At 39.5% G+C, this 12,140-nt stretch overlaps 1 long non-coding RNA gene across 1 annotated transcript in view; it reads left to right on the top strand.

Annotated features, from left to right (window-relative positions):
- Window positions 1-3,680: 3,680 nt before the first annotated feature.
- LOC104869347 overlaps window positions 3,681-12,140 on the top strand; it is a 164,824-nt gene continuing 156,364 nt past the window's right edge. Inside the window, exon 1 of the long non-coding RNA XR_782285.2 lies at window positions 3,681-3,876. This is a non-coding gene — a long non-coding RNA (uncharacterized LOC104869347). The remainder of the gene's footprint in view (window positions 3,877-12,140) is intronic.

Raw genomic sequence — 12,140 nt, 5'->3', positions numbered from 1 at the left:
AGTATCTGGAACAGCTCCCTAAACAGCTTTCCTGCCCTCATGCTTGCCTTCCTACCTTCATGCTTGCTTGGTCTCTCCAGTTCTTCTTCCCACTGTAGCTGCGGAGAGATGGTTCAAAAACTTATCTGCTCACTGCCCATCTTAACACTCCCTCCTTGGGACCCTATTTAAATTATCTTTTTTCATGTTGACTAAACTCTACAACTTCTGAATTAATTCATGTCCCAATTTACAAATAATTAAAGCTATGTGGCTATCAATCAGAATTGTTGATTAGCAGGTGATAAGTGCTAAAAAAAGGTTGACTCAAAGCAAAGAAACTCAGTATATTACTGACCTATGCAAACTTACCTTGCATGAATGTATGTTTTTGTTAAGCTTCTAGACTTGCTGAAAATAGCCCTCTCTATAACTGCATACTCAGATTCTTGGGAGCTCCAGGTTACCTGGTAGGGAAGCCACCCGATTAAGGGAAAATTCAAACTTCTTAGCATGGAGTGTAAGACTTTGTTGTGGCTTATATCTAGATGTCACCCAAAAGCCTCATGCAGTCATAGGTGGGGCTTTTCAGAGGAGGCTGGATCTAGGGTGTGTGATGCTGGGAATAGGTGTATGATGCTGGGATTAATGTTGTGTGATTACTAAATTAGTCCACTGATTGGTTTGTGACAGTTCTGGAAATGGATAATGAGAAGGCCGACTCTGGCTGTGGGCGGCACCATCCAAAAAGCAGGTAGCCTGGAAGAGATAAAAAGGAGAGGCAGGCTGCTGCTGCGTCACTACTTTGCTGCTTGTTGCCTTTTCATTTTCTGCCTATTATGAACTGTTTCTCCTATGCCACGCTACCCTGCCTTGGAGCCAGGCAACTATGAACTGAAACGTCTACACACTGTGAGCTACGGTAAACCTTTCCTCCTTTAACTTTGGGTTTGGGTATTTTGTCTCAGCAACAAGCAAAGTAACCAAGACAGATGCACATATTTGCCTCGATTATACCTGGTGAGTTTTGTCTCTTTTGCTACCTCCCCTTGGTGTGTTCTGTTCACAGGCTTATCTCTTTGACAAGATGGGAGCCTTTACAGGCCAGAGCCTAGCAGCACAGCTTGCATGAAAAAATGGTGGACTAGATGAACCACACTGCCTCATGTGCAACAGGTTTGCTTTTAAAGGATAATTTCAGATTATTTTTCTCATGCCTATAATTTACATTATTCAAATTTCAATGCACGCATGATCTTATGAAAACTCCGTATATACTTTCTGTAAGTAGGCATTCATTTGCAGGTAGTTGATTGCTAAAATGATACCCATAGGAGGTTGTAGAAGGGCTTCAGTAAAGTTCCATGATAGAGGATTTAGGGACTGATTGGAATATAGCATATGTAGCTATTCCATAACCCCTTCTGTTGTCCCCCAACTTGTCCCACCTGGGAGTGTTATTTACTTCTCACTTCAAGTTCAAAGGGACTGTTCAGAAAGTCTGATACATGTCCCCTGGGCTTGGGCACCTGGGCTTGTGAGCCTCCCCATTAGCCAAGGGACCTGCAGGAAACCATTGGTTTTGGCTACTGGGACAGTGTGACCTCTCACTGAGAATACCTCCGTGGGGAGACCTCTAGAAGCCCATGGGATGGGGTGTCCTCAGGAGCAGGAGAAGGACCATTCCCAGCAGAAAAGTCTGAGAGAAACCCAGAAAAACACCTCTAAGTGAAGAGTGAATCTGGACATCAGTGACACTTAGTTATAGTTTGTGCTCTTTGGAGGAGAGAGGGGAGAAGACTTCCATGGAGGCCTCCGGGATGGGTGCGTGTTCAGAGGTGGGAGGATGCACAAGGCTGGGGAATGGGGAGGCTTCCTTGTGACTGTTGGCCTGTGAAGGCCTCCCTGGCTGAGGCTGTCCAAGATGGGGAGAACACAAGGTTGTTTGAGGGTAGGGACTCAGTAATGATGACTGTGTGCCTGGCACTTTACTTACTGAAAGGAGACTGTGCTTGTGACTAAAAGTGACTTCAAGCCTACTCGTTATCTAAAAGTGACCGGTAGAGCTTTGAGAACTACCTGAGATTTTATGCCCAGGGCAGGCAAGGAACAACCCAACACTTTGGCTAATTTGAAGGGTCACTTGGGGTACGAGATGAACCCCAGGATAAAGTTGTTCAATAGAATGCTCACGCAACCACACTGACACTAATATATGAAAAAATATTAATACAGTGATGTGTGTGTAACAAACATATCACTTAGAGATATGGATGAAAGATGATATGACTTTCAGAGACTTTCAAGATGACAGCAGAGAAACAATTCTTCTAGACCGCGTGGCTGCCCAACTGTGTGCCACCCCTGCGCTGGGTTTATCCCAAGGGTCAAGTTCTCTTTCATGATCATGTGCCCTCTACATTTGTCAATGCTTGTGTCTTTATATGGAGATTTCTTTCCTTACACATAGATTGATACGATATGCTAATGTGATGAACTGATATGTCATTGGCTCAGGCTAAATGGTTTCCCCTCTCTCTGAGCTTAGTGAGACCTTGCACAGCTAACACAAAGGCACATGGCTGCAGCACATGAGGAAGGTGACTGAGATTTCAAAACCTTGGGGTTGAAATTGTGGTGATGGTTGTGTTGATGGGGGAGGGCAAAAAGGGGCCCACAGCTTGATTATGTAGGAAGATAGGTCCCCTTACCGTGGCTTTTCAGGGTAAGCAGCTTTGCCTCCTTCCTCCATTCTTGCCCTTCCTGCATACTCATTCACACCTGGGATAGTCACCTACAGGAACCAGGCACTGCTATTTATGTTCTCCACACCATTCAGCACTGTGCTGGATACTTGGATCTGGTCGCCCTGAAGCAATTCTATTCCTGTGTAGGGGGAGGTGGGGAAGAGCTGGGTGCCTGGTACACACCTTGCTCTCCTACAGGGCCTTGTGCTGGATTTAACATTCTACGGTTATTGCCTTGAATAAGGTGCCCCAAACTTGCAGCTTGCACTGGGCCCTGCAAATTATGTAGCTGATTCTGGTAGGCGATTTTTTTTTGTTGTTGTTTTGTTTTGTTTGTTTGTTTTTTTCCTAACTGGTGTGTTCCCCCAGGAAGCCAGCACCATGCATATACAGCCTAAACCACCTTGTCTGTGAAACTTCTCAGCAAGAGTCTGAGAAGCTATGCCTGGTCTATATGTGATGTGTGGGCAGAGAGGCACCACCGGGTGTGCTGTGTTCCGACAGACCACAGGTAAGGCACAGAGTTCTGTGAGAGAAGAAATCCACTGTAAAGTGGGATCTCATTAAGGATGTTGCTCTTCTCCAGTAAAGGAAAGGATAAAATATTCTCACCAATTTGTACACTAGAGATAAACTCCAGAAAAATATACTCAGAGCTGGGCATCTGTCCATGAAACCTCTAAACCACAGAGAAGCCATTCCATCCCCTTGGGTAATAAGAAATCAGCAGCAGGCATTTTGCTAAAAGGATCAGAAGGATGCAAAGTTTCCTCGGCAAGTGATTGATACAGGGCTGGCACTGACAGTGAACTCAGAACAAGTGAGTAAGCAATTACAATTAATGTTCTGCAAATCTCAAGGATCCTAAGTGCCGGATGGCCAATCATTAATCTGGAAGGGGTTGACATGGAAAAACCAGGACCGTGCCATGTACTTACAACAGAGTGGGTGCAATACAGGGAACTTGTTACACAGGTGATGTGGATGAGCTCAGAAGACAAACAGTGAAGTAGCCTAGGCTGGGAAAGGGCAGGAATCCTGAGAACCAAGCTGGTTATTGGAGCCCACTGTGGAAGCAGCCAGGCCTGCTCAGTGGAAGCCGGAGCTGTCGATGAGCGGCTGCAGCAAAGGAGACACCTCAGGCGGAGAGGTAGGAGGAGAACTTTGGTTTAGACCTTTTCTCCACCCTCCAGTCTCTCACCAGTGCCTCCAGTTAGCTGCCACAGGAGTCTGGGAAATGCAGCTTTGCAGGCCTGTGGTCCCTGCTGTGACACAGAGCAGGACAAATTACGGAAAAACCTGGGCCTGACAAGCCCATTGCTGGGATGACATCCTAGCAGAGAGTGGTGAGGAATTTTGCCTATCAGAAGGTCACCAGAACACCCCAAGGGAACGAGGAAGACAGCCAGGTTTATCAGTAATAGTAACAGCCCTTGTTTTCAACAATTGGCCATGTACCAAGTGACTCTTTTATGGGATCTTTGGTGACAATCCAATGAGGCATGGGGTTTTATCCCTAATTTATCAGTGAGGAGACTGAGGCTCAGACAGGAAGTAATTTGCCCAAGACCTCAGCCACTCACGCTAGAGCTGGAACTGGAGGTCAGGTCTGCATTGCTCAAAACTTTCTAAACACAAAGTGTGGTGCTGGCTTACCCGTGCCTGGGCCAGGGGAAGGGAAGGTTTGTAGTTTTTGGGTATTGAGGTAACTGAGTTGTAAGTGTCTAGAATTTTCATTTCATAGACTGTTTCAGCAAATTCTTCTGTTGGCGTCACCTGGTCTCGTCAGTGACTCCGCAGGTAGTGTTTTGGCCCGGTACCTAAATGGGACAGATCTGACTGACTTCTGGCCCCCAAAGTGGGAACTTTGAGGGAGAAGAAGCCCAATTTACCCAAGGAATATTTTGCATTTCCTTGTTTGAGGATGATTAGCAGTTGTAGTGTTCGTGTAGTGGAATCTTGTTAAACTTTTTATTTGCATTTTCCAGATGATGAATGATGTTGTACATTTTCGTGTGCTTATTATTTACCAGTGTGCTTTCCTTTGTGAAATTCCCATTCAAATCTTTTGTCATAACATCTCCCATTAGTTTGTTTCCTTGCTGAATTATGTTGAATTATTAAAGTTCTTTTCTATGAAGCTTCTTTTTTCTTTTATCTTACAAGCTGTAGCTTGCCCTTTTTTCTTAATGGCATCTTTTGAAGCACAGGAATTTAAAAAAAAAATTTTTTTTTGTACAGGGATTGAACTCAGGTCCTTGTGCTTGCGAGGCAGGTGGTAGCAACACTGAGCTAAATCTCTGGCCCAGGAATTTTAATTTTGATGAAAATTTACTTTATTTTTTTGTGTGAGTGTGTATGTATCCCACTTAAAATTGAGGAAATTCTCTCTATTCCTAGCTTGCTGAGAATATTTTTCTTTTTAAAAATAATAGATGTGTGTTCATTTGTCAAACACTTTTTACTGTACATATGAGCTGATTATGTTATTTTTTCCTTCTTTCTGTTGATGTGGTGAGTTTCATGGATTTTTTTTTCAAATTTTAAACGAAACTTATAATTCTACTTGGTTACACTTTAGTAATCTTTTTAAATAGTGCTGGATTTGATTCGTTAAAATGTATTACAAATAGAATATTTGTATCTATATTAGTAAGGGATATTGGTCTTTTTTATTTTTTTACGCATAATGTCTTTCTTTTTTCAGTTTCTATGTTTTGTGAGTACATGTTTGCACTACATAATGATTACCTTCCTGGTAGAAGTGGGTACATGTATGTAACATGTCTCAATTCTTTTTTCATCCCCTTTATCTCCCTTCCATCCATCTTTTCATCCCCTTTGAAAAAGATCTCTCTCTCTCTTTTTCTCCCCCTTCCTCTTATCTATCTTTTATTTTGCTCTTTATATTTTGGATTCCTCACAAAAGGGAAGTCATACCATATTCAAGCTTGTGTGTCTGATTTGTTTCACTTAACATCATAGTCTCAAGGTGCATAAATTTTCTTATAAATGCCTTGAGTCTATCCTTCTTTATGGCATAGTAGTACTCTATTGTATATACATATCACATTTTCTTTCTTTCTTTTTTCTCATTGAGTTTATTGGTACATTTTAGGTATACAGTACAGTTACATTCATTCTTGGGATCTTGTACCTTCACGTGACAGGTCTTGGTTCTCATTTTTCCCCTGGTCCCTGCCCTCCCTTCACCCCTCCTCCCCTCCCCCTTTACAAACACTTTATTTCCATTTTTTCATTTTCTTATATTTTTTTCTTTTCCCTTATTAGCTTTCCCCTACCCTTCCCACTTTCCCTACACCTTTGGCCCCTTTCTTCCTATTTCACATTGTCAATTATATCATTAGGATCTTATGTACTATTATAGTTTTGCACACCAGAGAAACTATTCGGTAATACCACGTTTTCTTTATCCATTCATTTGTTGATAAATATATAGGCCACTTCTCAGATTTAGATATTATGAATTGTGTTGTTACAAACCTGAGTATGCATGTATCACTGTAATATGATGTCTTTACTCTTTTGGAAAGATATCTATTTTTGGCAAGATACCTAGAAGAGGAATAGTTGGGTCAAATGGAATTTCTAATTTTCAATTTTTTTCTTGTTTTTTGGGGGCAGGGTCTCCCTTTGTAGTTCAGGCTGGCCCTGAACTCACTATGTAGCCCAGGCCAGTCTCAAACTTGCAGTGATCTTCCTACTTCAGCCTCCTGAGTGCTAGGATTACAGGTGTGCACCACTAGATCTGGCTTAATTTTTAATTTTTGAGAAACCTCCATACTGATTTTCATAGTGGTTGTATCAGTGTACATTTCCACCAACAATATAGAAGTGTTTCTTTTCTCCACAGCATTGCTAGCTTTTCTTATTATTTGATCTTGATGGTGGCCATTCTTTCTGGAGAAGGTGAAATCTCATTTTTTTTTTTTTGTTTTGGGGATCAAACTCGGGACCTTGTGCTTGTGAAGCAGGCATCAGAACCACTGAGCTAAATCCCCAGCCATTTTTAATTTGGATTTCTTTGATGGTCAGTGATGTTGAGCATATCTCCATGTATTTATTGGCCATTTGTATTTTTTCTCCTGAGAAATGTCTATTCATTTCAGTTGCCCATTTTTTTGAATGGGTCATTTATTTTTGAGAGGATCTAATTTTTTTGAGATTTTTTTTTTTTTATTTGTGTGTGTGTGTACCGGGGATTGAACTTGGGTCCTTGCACTTGTGAGATAGGTGGCGGCACCAATGAGCTAAATCCCTGGCCCTCTGAGATCTTTATATATTCTAGATATTAGCCCTTTGACTGAGGAGTAGCTGAGGAGTAGACAATTCAGACATTAACATACAGAGAAAATGAATTAATAGCAACAACAATATCACCTTGGCTATAATAAATAGTCAGCAACATTAATAATGTCCAATACAAACTGAATATTGACATACCTGGAGAATCAATAATGTGCTACCCTTAAGTATTTTTTTCTCATTCTGTAGGTTGTTTCCTCATTCTGTTAGATGTTTCCTTTGCTGTGCAGATACCTTTTAATTTGATGTGACTCTTAGTACTATTTCTTGTGTTTTTGGGATTCTTTACAGAAAGCCCTTGCCTATATCTTTAAGAAGTTTCTCTATTTTATCTTCCAGAAGATTTTTTTTTTTTGGTACCAGGGATCGAACTTGGGTCTTTGTGCTTGTGCTTGCAAGACAGGCGGTGGAACCACTGAGCTAAATCCCCGGCCCTCAGAAGATTGTTTCTGTTTTAACATTTAGATCTTTGATCCATTTTTATTTTATTTCAGTACATGATGAAATATATGCATTTATCTTTGATCTTCTGTTTGTGGAAAGCCAATTTTCCCAGCACCATTTATTAAAGACGCACTCCCTCATCCAGCATATGTTTTTGGAGACTTTGTCAAGTAGCTGAGCGTGCCTGGGATTGTTTCTACATTCCGTATTCTGTCCCACTGACCATGTGTTTGTTTTTGTGCTAGTACCATGATTTTTGTAAAAATTACTGTAGCTTTGTGTTGTAACTTCAAATCCAGGATTGTAATGCCTCCTGCTTCACTCTTATTAGCTGGGATTTCTTTTGCTTTTCTGAGTCTCTTCTAGGTCTATGTGAATTTTATTTTCTCTATTCCTGTGAGGAATGCTATTGGTATTTTGATTGATATTGTGTTAAATTTGTATATCAATTTTGGAACTATAGCCATTTTGACTATATTGGTCCTGTCTGTCTAAGAACTGGGAATATTTCCCCTCCCCTCCCTTCCCTCCCCTCCCCTTACTCCTCCCTCCTCCCCTCCTCTTCTTCCTCCTCCTCCTTCCCCTTCCTCCCTCCTTCTCTCCCTTCTTTCCTCCCCCCTTCTTGTTTTTGCTGAAACAGGGTCTCACTATATAGTTCAGTCCAGCCTCAAACACATGGAATTCCTCTTGCCATAGCCTTCTGAGTTCGTGGATTAGAGGTGTACACCACCATACCCAGTTATCTTTCCATTTTTTGATGTCCTCTTTGATCTCCTTTTTCAGAGCACCATAGTTTTTGTTGCAGGGGTCTTTCACTTCCTTGGTTAATTCTTAGAAATTTTTCTTAATGCTATTGTAAATGTTGTTATTTTTCTAATTTCTTTTTCTGTGAGTTCACTATGGGTGTATAGCAATTCTGTTGATTTTTTGTATGTTGATTTTGTATCCTGCTATATTGCTGATATGGTTATTAATTCTACAAGCATATGGTGGAATTTTTGAGTCTTCTGTGTAAAGGATCATATGTGCAAATAGTGATAATTTTATTTCTTCCTTTCTTATACATATCCCCTTTATTTTTTCTCTCTTGCCTGTTTGCCCTGGTTAGTGTTTTGAGTATATGTTGAACAGAAGTGGTGCAACATCTTTGTCTTGTTTCTGATTTTAGAGGGAAAACTTTCAGTTTTTTCCAATCTAATATGATGCTGGCAGTAGGTTTGTCATAAATGGCTTTTATCAGATTAGGATAAGGTCCTTCTATTCTTATTTTCTTCAGGGTTTTCATCATGAATGGATGTTGGATTTTGTCAAGGCTTTTTCTGCGTCGAGATGATCATATAATTTTTGTCCTTGCTTCTGTTTATGTGATATTAGATTTATTGATTTGCATATGTTGAACCATCCTTGCATACCTAGGATGATGCCTACTTGACTATGATATATGATCTTTTAAACTATTTGTTGTGTTTTGTTCATCAGTATCTTGTTGAGGATTTCCACATCTGTGCTAATTAAAGATATTGGCCTGTAGCTGTTTTGTTGTTGTTGTTATTGTTTTGGTTGGATCCTTGCGTGGTTTTTGAAAGAGGGTAATGCTTGCTTCCAGGAATGATTTTGAGAGTACTCTTTCCTTTTGGATTTTATTAAAAAAGTTTGAGGAGTATTGATATTAGGAGTATAGGCCTTTGCTTCTGTCCCAGAATTCAACCACCTCTTTTATTTGGGAGAAAAGTGTGCAGTGTACTTGGCTCGGTAGCCAGTTCTCCAGAAATGGGTTACAGCATTGTTAACGAAACTAAGACAATCCAGATATTAGCATACAGAGAAAATGAATTAATAGCAGCAACAATGTCACCTTGGTTATAATAAATAGTCAGAAACATTAATAATGTCCAATACAAACTGAATATTGACATACCTGGAGAATCAGTGATGTGCTACCCTTAAGTATAGAGTAGATTTATAGTATAAACACTGAGACAAACTAAATAATGACCTGCAGTAAATATCTACTAACTGAAACAACTTACTTCTATTCATGATACACCAGTATTCAATCATTAACTAGCCGAAGACTCATAAAGCTTAAATATTATACTACCCAAAGATAGATGAGGTGGTCAACTGGAGGAGAAAGTATAATTTGAAACATTAATCAATGGAAGATGAGAAGGAGGAGAGAAAAGTGAGAGGGTATTTATTCTGTTGGGGAGTAAAAGAAAATTGATAGCATTAGATAAGAGTAACAGAAAAGAATGAACAAGAAAAAAGAAGAAAATATCATAGAGCAAAAGAAAGGCAAAAAGAAAAATAATAAGGGAAAAAGTTAAAAAGAGAAAAGCAAACAGAAAAAAAGAGAGAAAACTCCAAACTCCCAAGAACCAATAAAGGGTGGGGGGGAAGAAAGAAAAAGAAAAAACAAAAAAATGAGTCAATTAAAAGAAGAAATTTCTCTGTGTTTTTGAATGAGTGGTTTCTTTCCAAGATCTTCAGTCTTAGAATTCAGGAAGTCACAATTTTCTGTCTAACTTTATGGGCAGTGAGTTTGTGAGGTGTCCCCTCTGCTCTAGGGGCCCCTTGTCCATACACCCCAGATTTTTACAACCATCCAAGCTGAGGTATGTCTTTGCTCATGTTGATAGATGGAAAAAGTAACCAGCCCTCTTGTTTCTGCTTGCTGTAGGCCATGGAGCAGGGGTTCAAGCAGACTGTTGGACCTGATAGCAATACTTTTGGATCCAGCCTTCTCTGAATGCCACACTTGCTGAACTTGTTTTCTTACTACAAAAGGCAGAGGCTATGTCCTTACTTCCCTGACCTTAAACTTCTCAGAGGATCTATATTTAACCCACACCTGTTCTGTAGCTGTCTGTTGTGACTTTCTTTCACCCAGTCACTGTGGGAGGATAACAATAGAAACCCTGAGATGGAGTTGTTCTGTGATTTAGCCTTAACCCCTTCTCAAACAAAATGGAGGTTGATCAAACATTTCCTGGGAATATAGCAGGCGCTGCACTGGGTTGCTTTTGCAACTCTAGACTGTCATGAAGAAGTTACTTTTAGAGCAGAACCTGTTGTCTTTGTAGTTTACCATAGCCGTGGGCTATACTTGGAGCTAGCACTGATGGCCTGGCCCATTATTTCTCCCTGGGCCTGCCAACTCTCCGGGCTTATCTTTTCTCCTAGGGCATTGGCTTTGTTCACAATCAAGTTGGTTGGTTGGTCAACACCTCTGCTGCCTGGTGCCAAGGGGAAACAAAACAGCCGAGACTTGGAGTGGAATCTGTGGGCATGGAGTTTGCTTCATGATGAACGCCATGCAGTGGCATTTTCCTTAGTCCACACAGGGCACGGAGGTGAATTTTTCCATCTGTGTGGAGTGCAGGGGCTGTCAATTTTAAATAGTTGAATTTCCAGTGATATAGATTTGTAATTTAATATTTTGTTGCAATGAGAGAAACATTGTACATATATTTCAACCCTTTTACATTTTTAAGACTGGCCTGCTGCCCTAGCATATGGTCTGTCTTAGTAAATGCTTCATGTACACTTGAAAAGGATTTGCAGTTGTTTTCATAGTGTAAAAATTTCAGTTAGCTTGATTGATTATTGAGGCTATTCTGAATCTTATATAATTATTGATATTTTACTCATCTATTAACTAATGAGAGAGGATTGTTGAAATTTCAACTATACTTATGGACTTGTCAATTTCTCCTTTTAGTTTTGTCAGATTTTGCTTTGTATAATTGAAGTTCGGTCTGTTATATACACACATTCAGGATTATTATATCTTACTGAGTAATTGATCCCTTTATTATTATGAAATACCCTCCTTATTATTGTTTTACTTTTAAAAATATATGTTTGCAATACATAATAATTACATTCATCTTAGAGAAATGGCACATACATATATGCAGTAACATCCTTACCATGAAGTTTAATTTGTCTGATTTTATTATAGACATTCTAACTTTTTTTTTAACAGTTACTACTATCAAGGGATATAGTTTTCCTTCATTCTTTCCCCTTTCCTTTTCCCTTTCTTCTTCCTTCCTTCCTCTTTATTCGTTCAGCCCCACCATGGATGGAATCTCCAACCTGGCCTCATATAGGCTAAGCACATACTCTATTACTAAGCTACACCCTCAGCGTCCTATCTTTTTACTTTAAAAAATGTGTCTTTATAAGGGTGTTTCTTTAACAAAATGTAGTTGGATAGTTATCATTTTCTTTTGTTTGACAGCATCTTCCTTTTAATTGGTGTGAATATTCCACTTAAACTTAATGTAATAATGATATGCGTGTATATCAGACATCTTGATATTTATCTTATGTGTCATCCATTTTTTTGTCTCCAATTTTAGAATTTGTTAAGATGTTTTTAGTATTTCATGGTATCTTCCCTGTTGGCTTATGGCAATAACTCCTTTTCTTTCTTCCCTGTTTTCTAATAATTGCTTAAGAGTTTACAATATGCATCATTAATTTTATCACAACCTACTTTCAAATAATACTGTGTTTCTTCTATATGCATAATTTTACACTTATAGTCAATTTTTTAAAGAAATAAAACATTAAAAAACATTTCATATTTACCCACATATTTATTGTGCCTGTCTTTATTCATTCTTTCTTTCA

The sequence above is a fragment of the Fukomys damarensis genome, unplaced genomic scaffold (genome assembly GCF_012274545.1).
Source record: "Fukomys damarensis isolate Sample0158 unplaced genomic scaffold, DMR_v1.0_HiC HiC_scaffold_8, whole genome shotgun sequence".
Classification (NCBI taxonomy): domain Eukaryota; kingdom Metazoa; phylum Chordata; class Mammalia; order Rodentia; family Bathyergidae; genus Fukomys; species Fukomys damarensis.
Note: the sequence above shows the minus strand (reverse complement) of the source record. Positions and strands in the feature narration are given on the sequence as shown.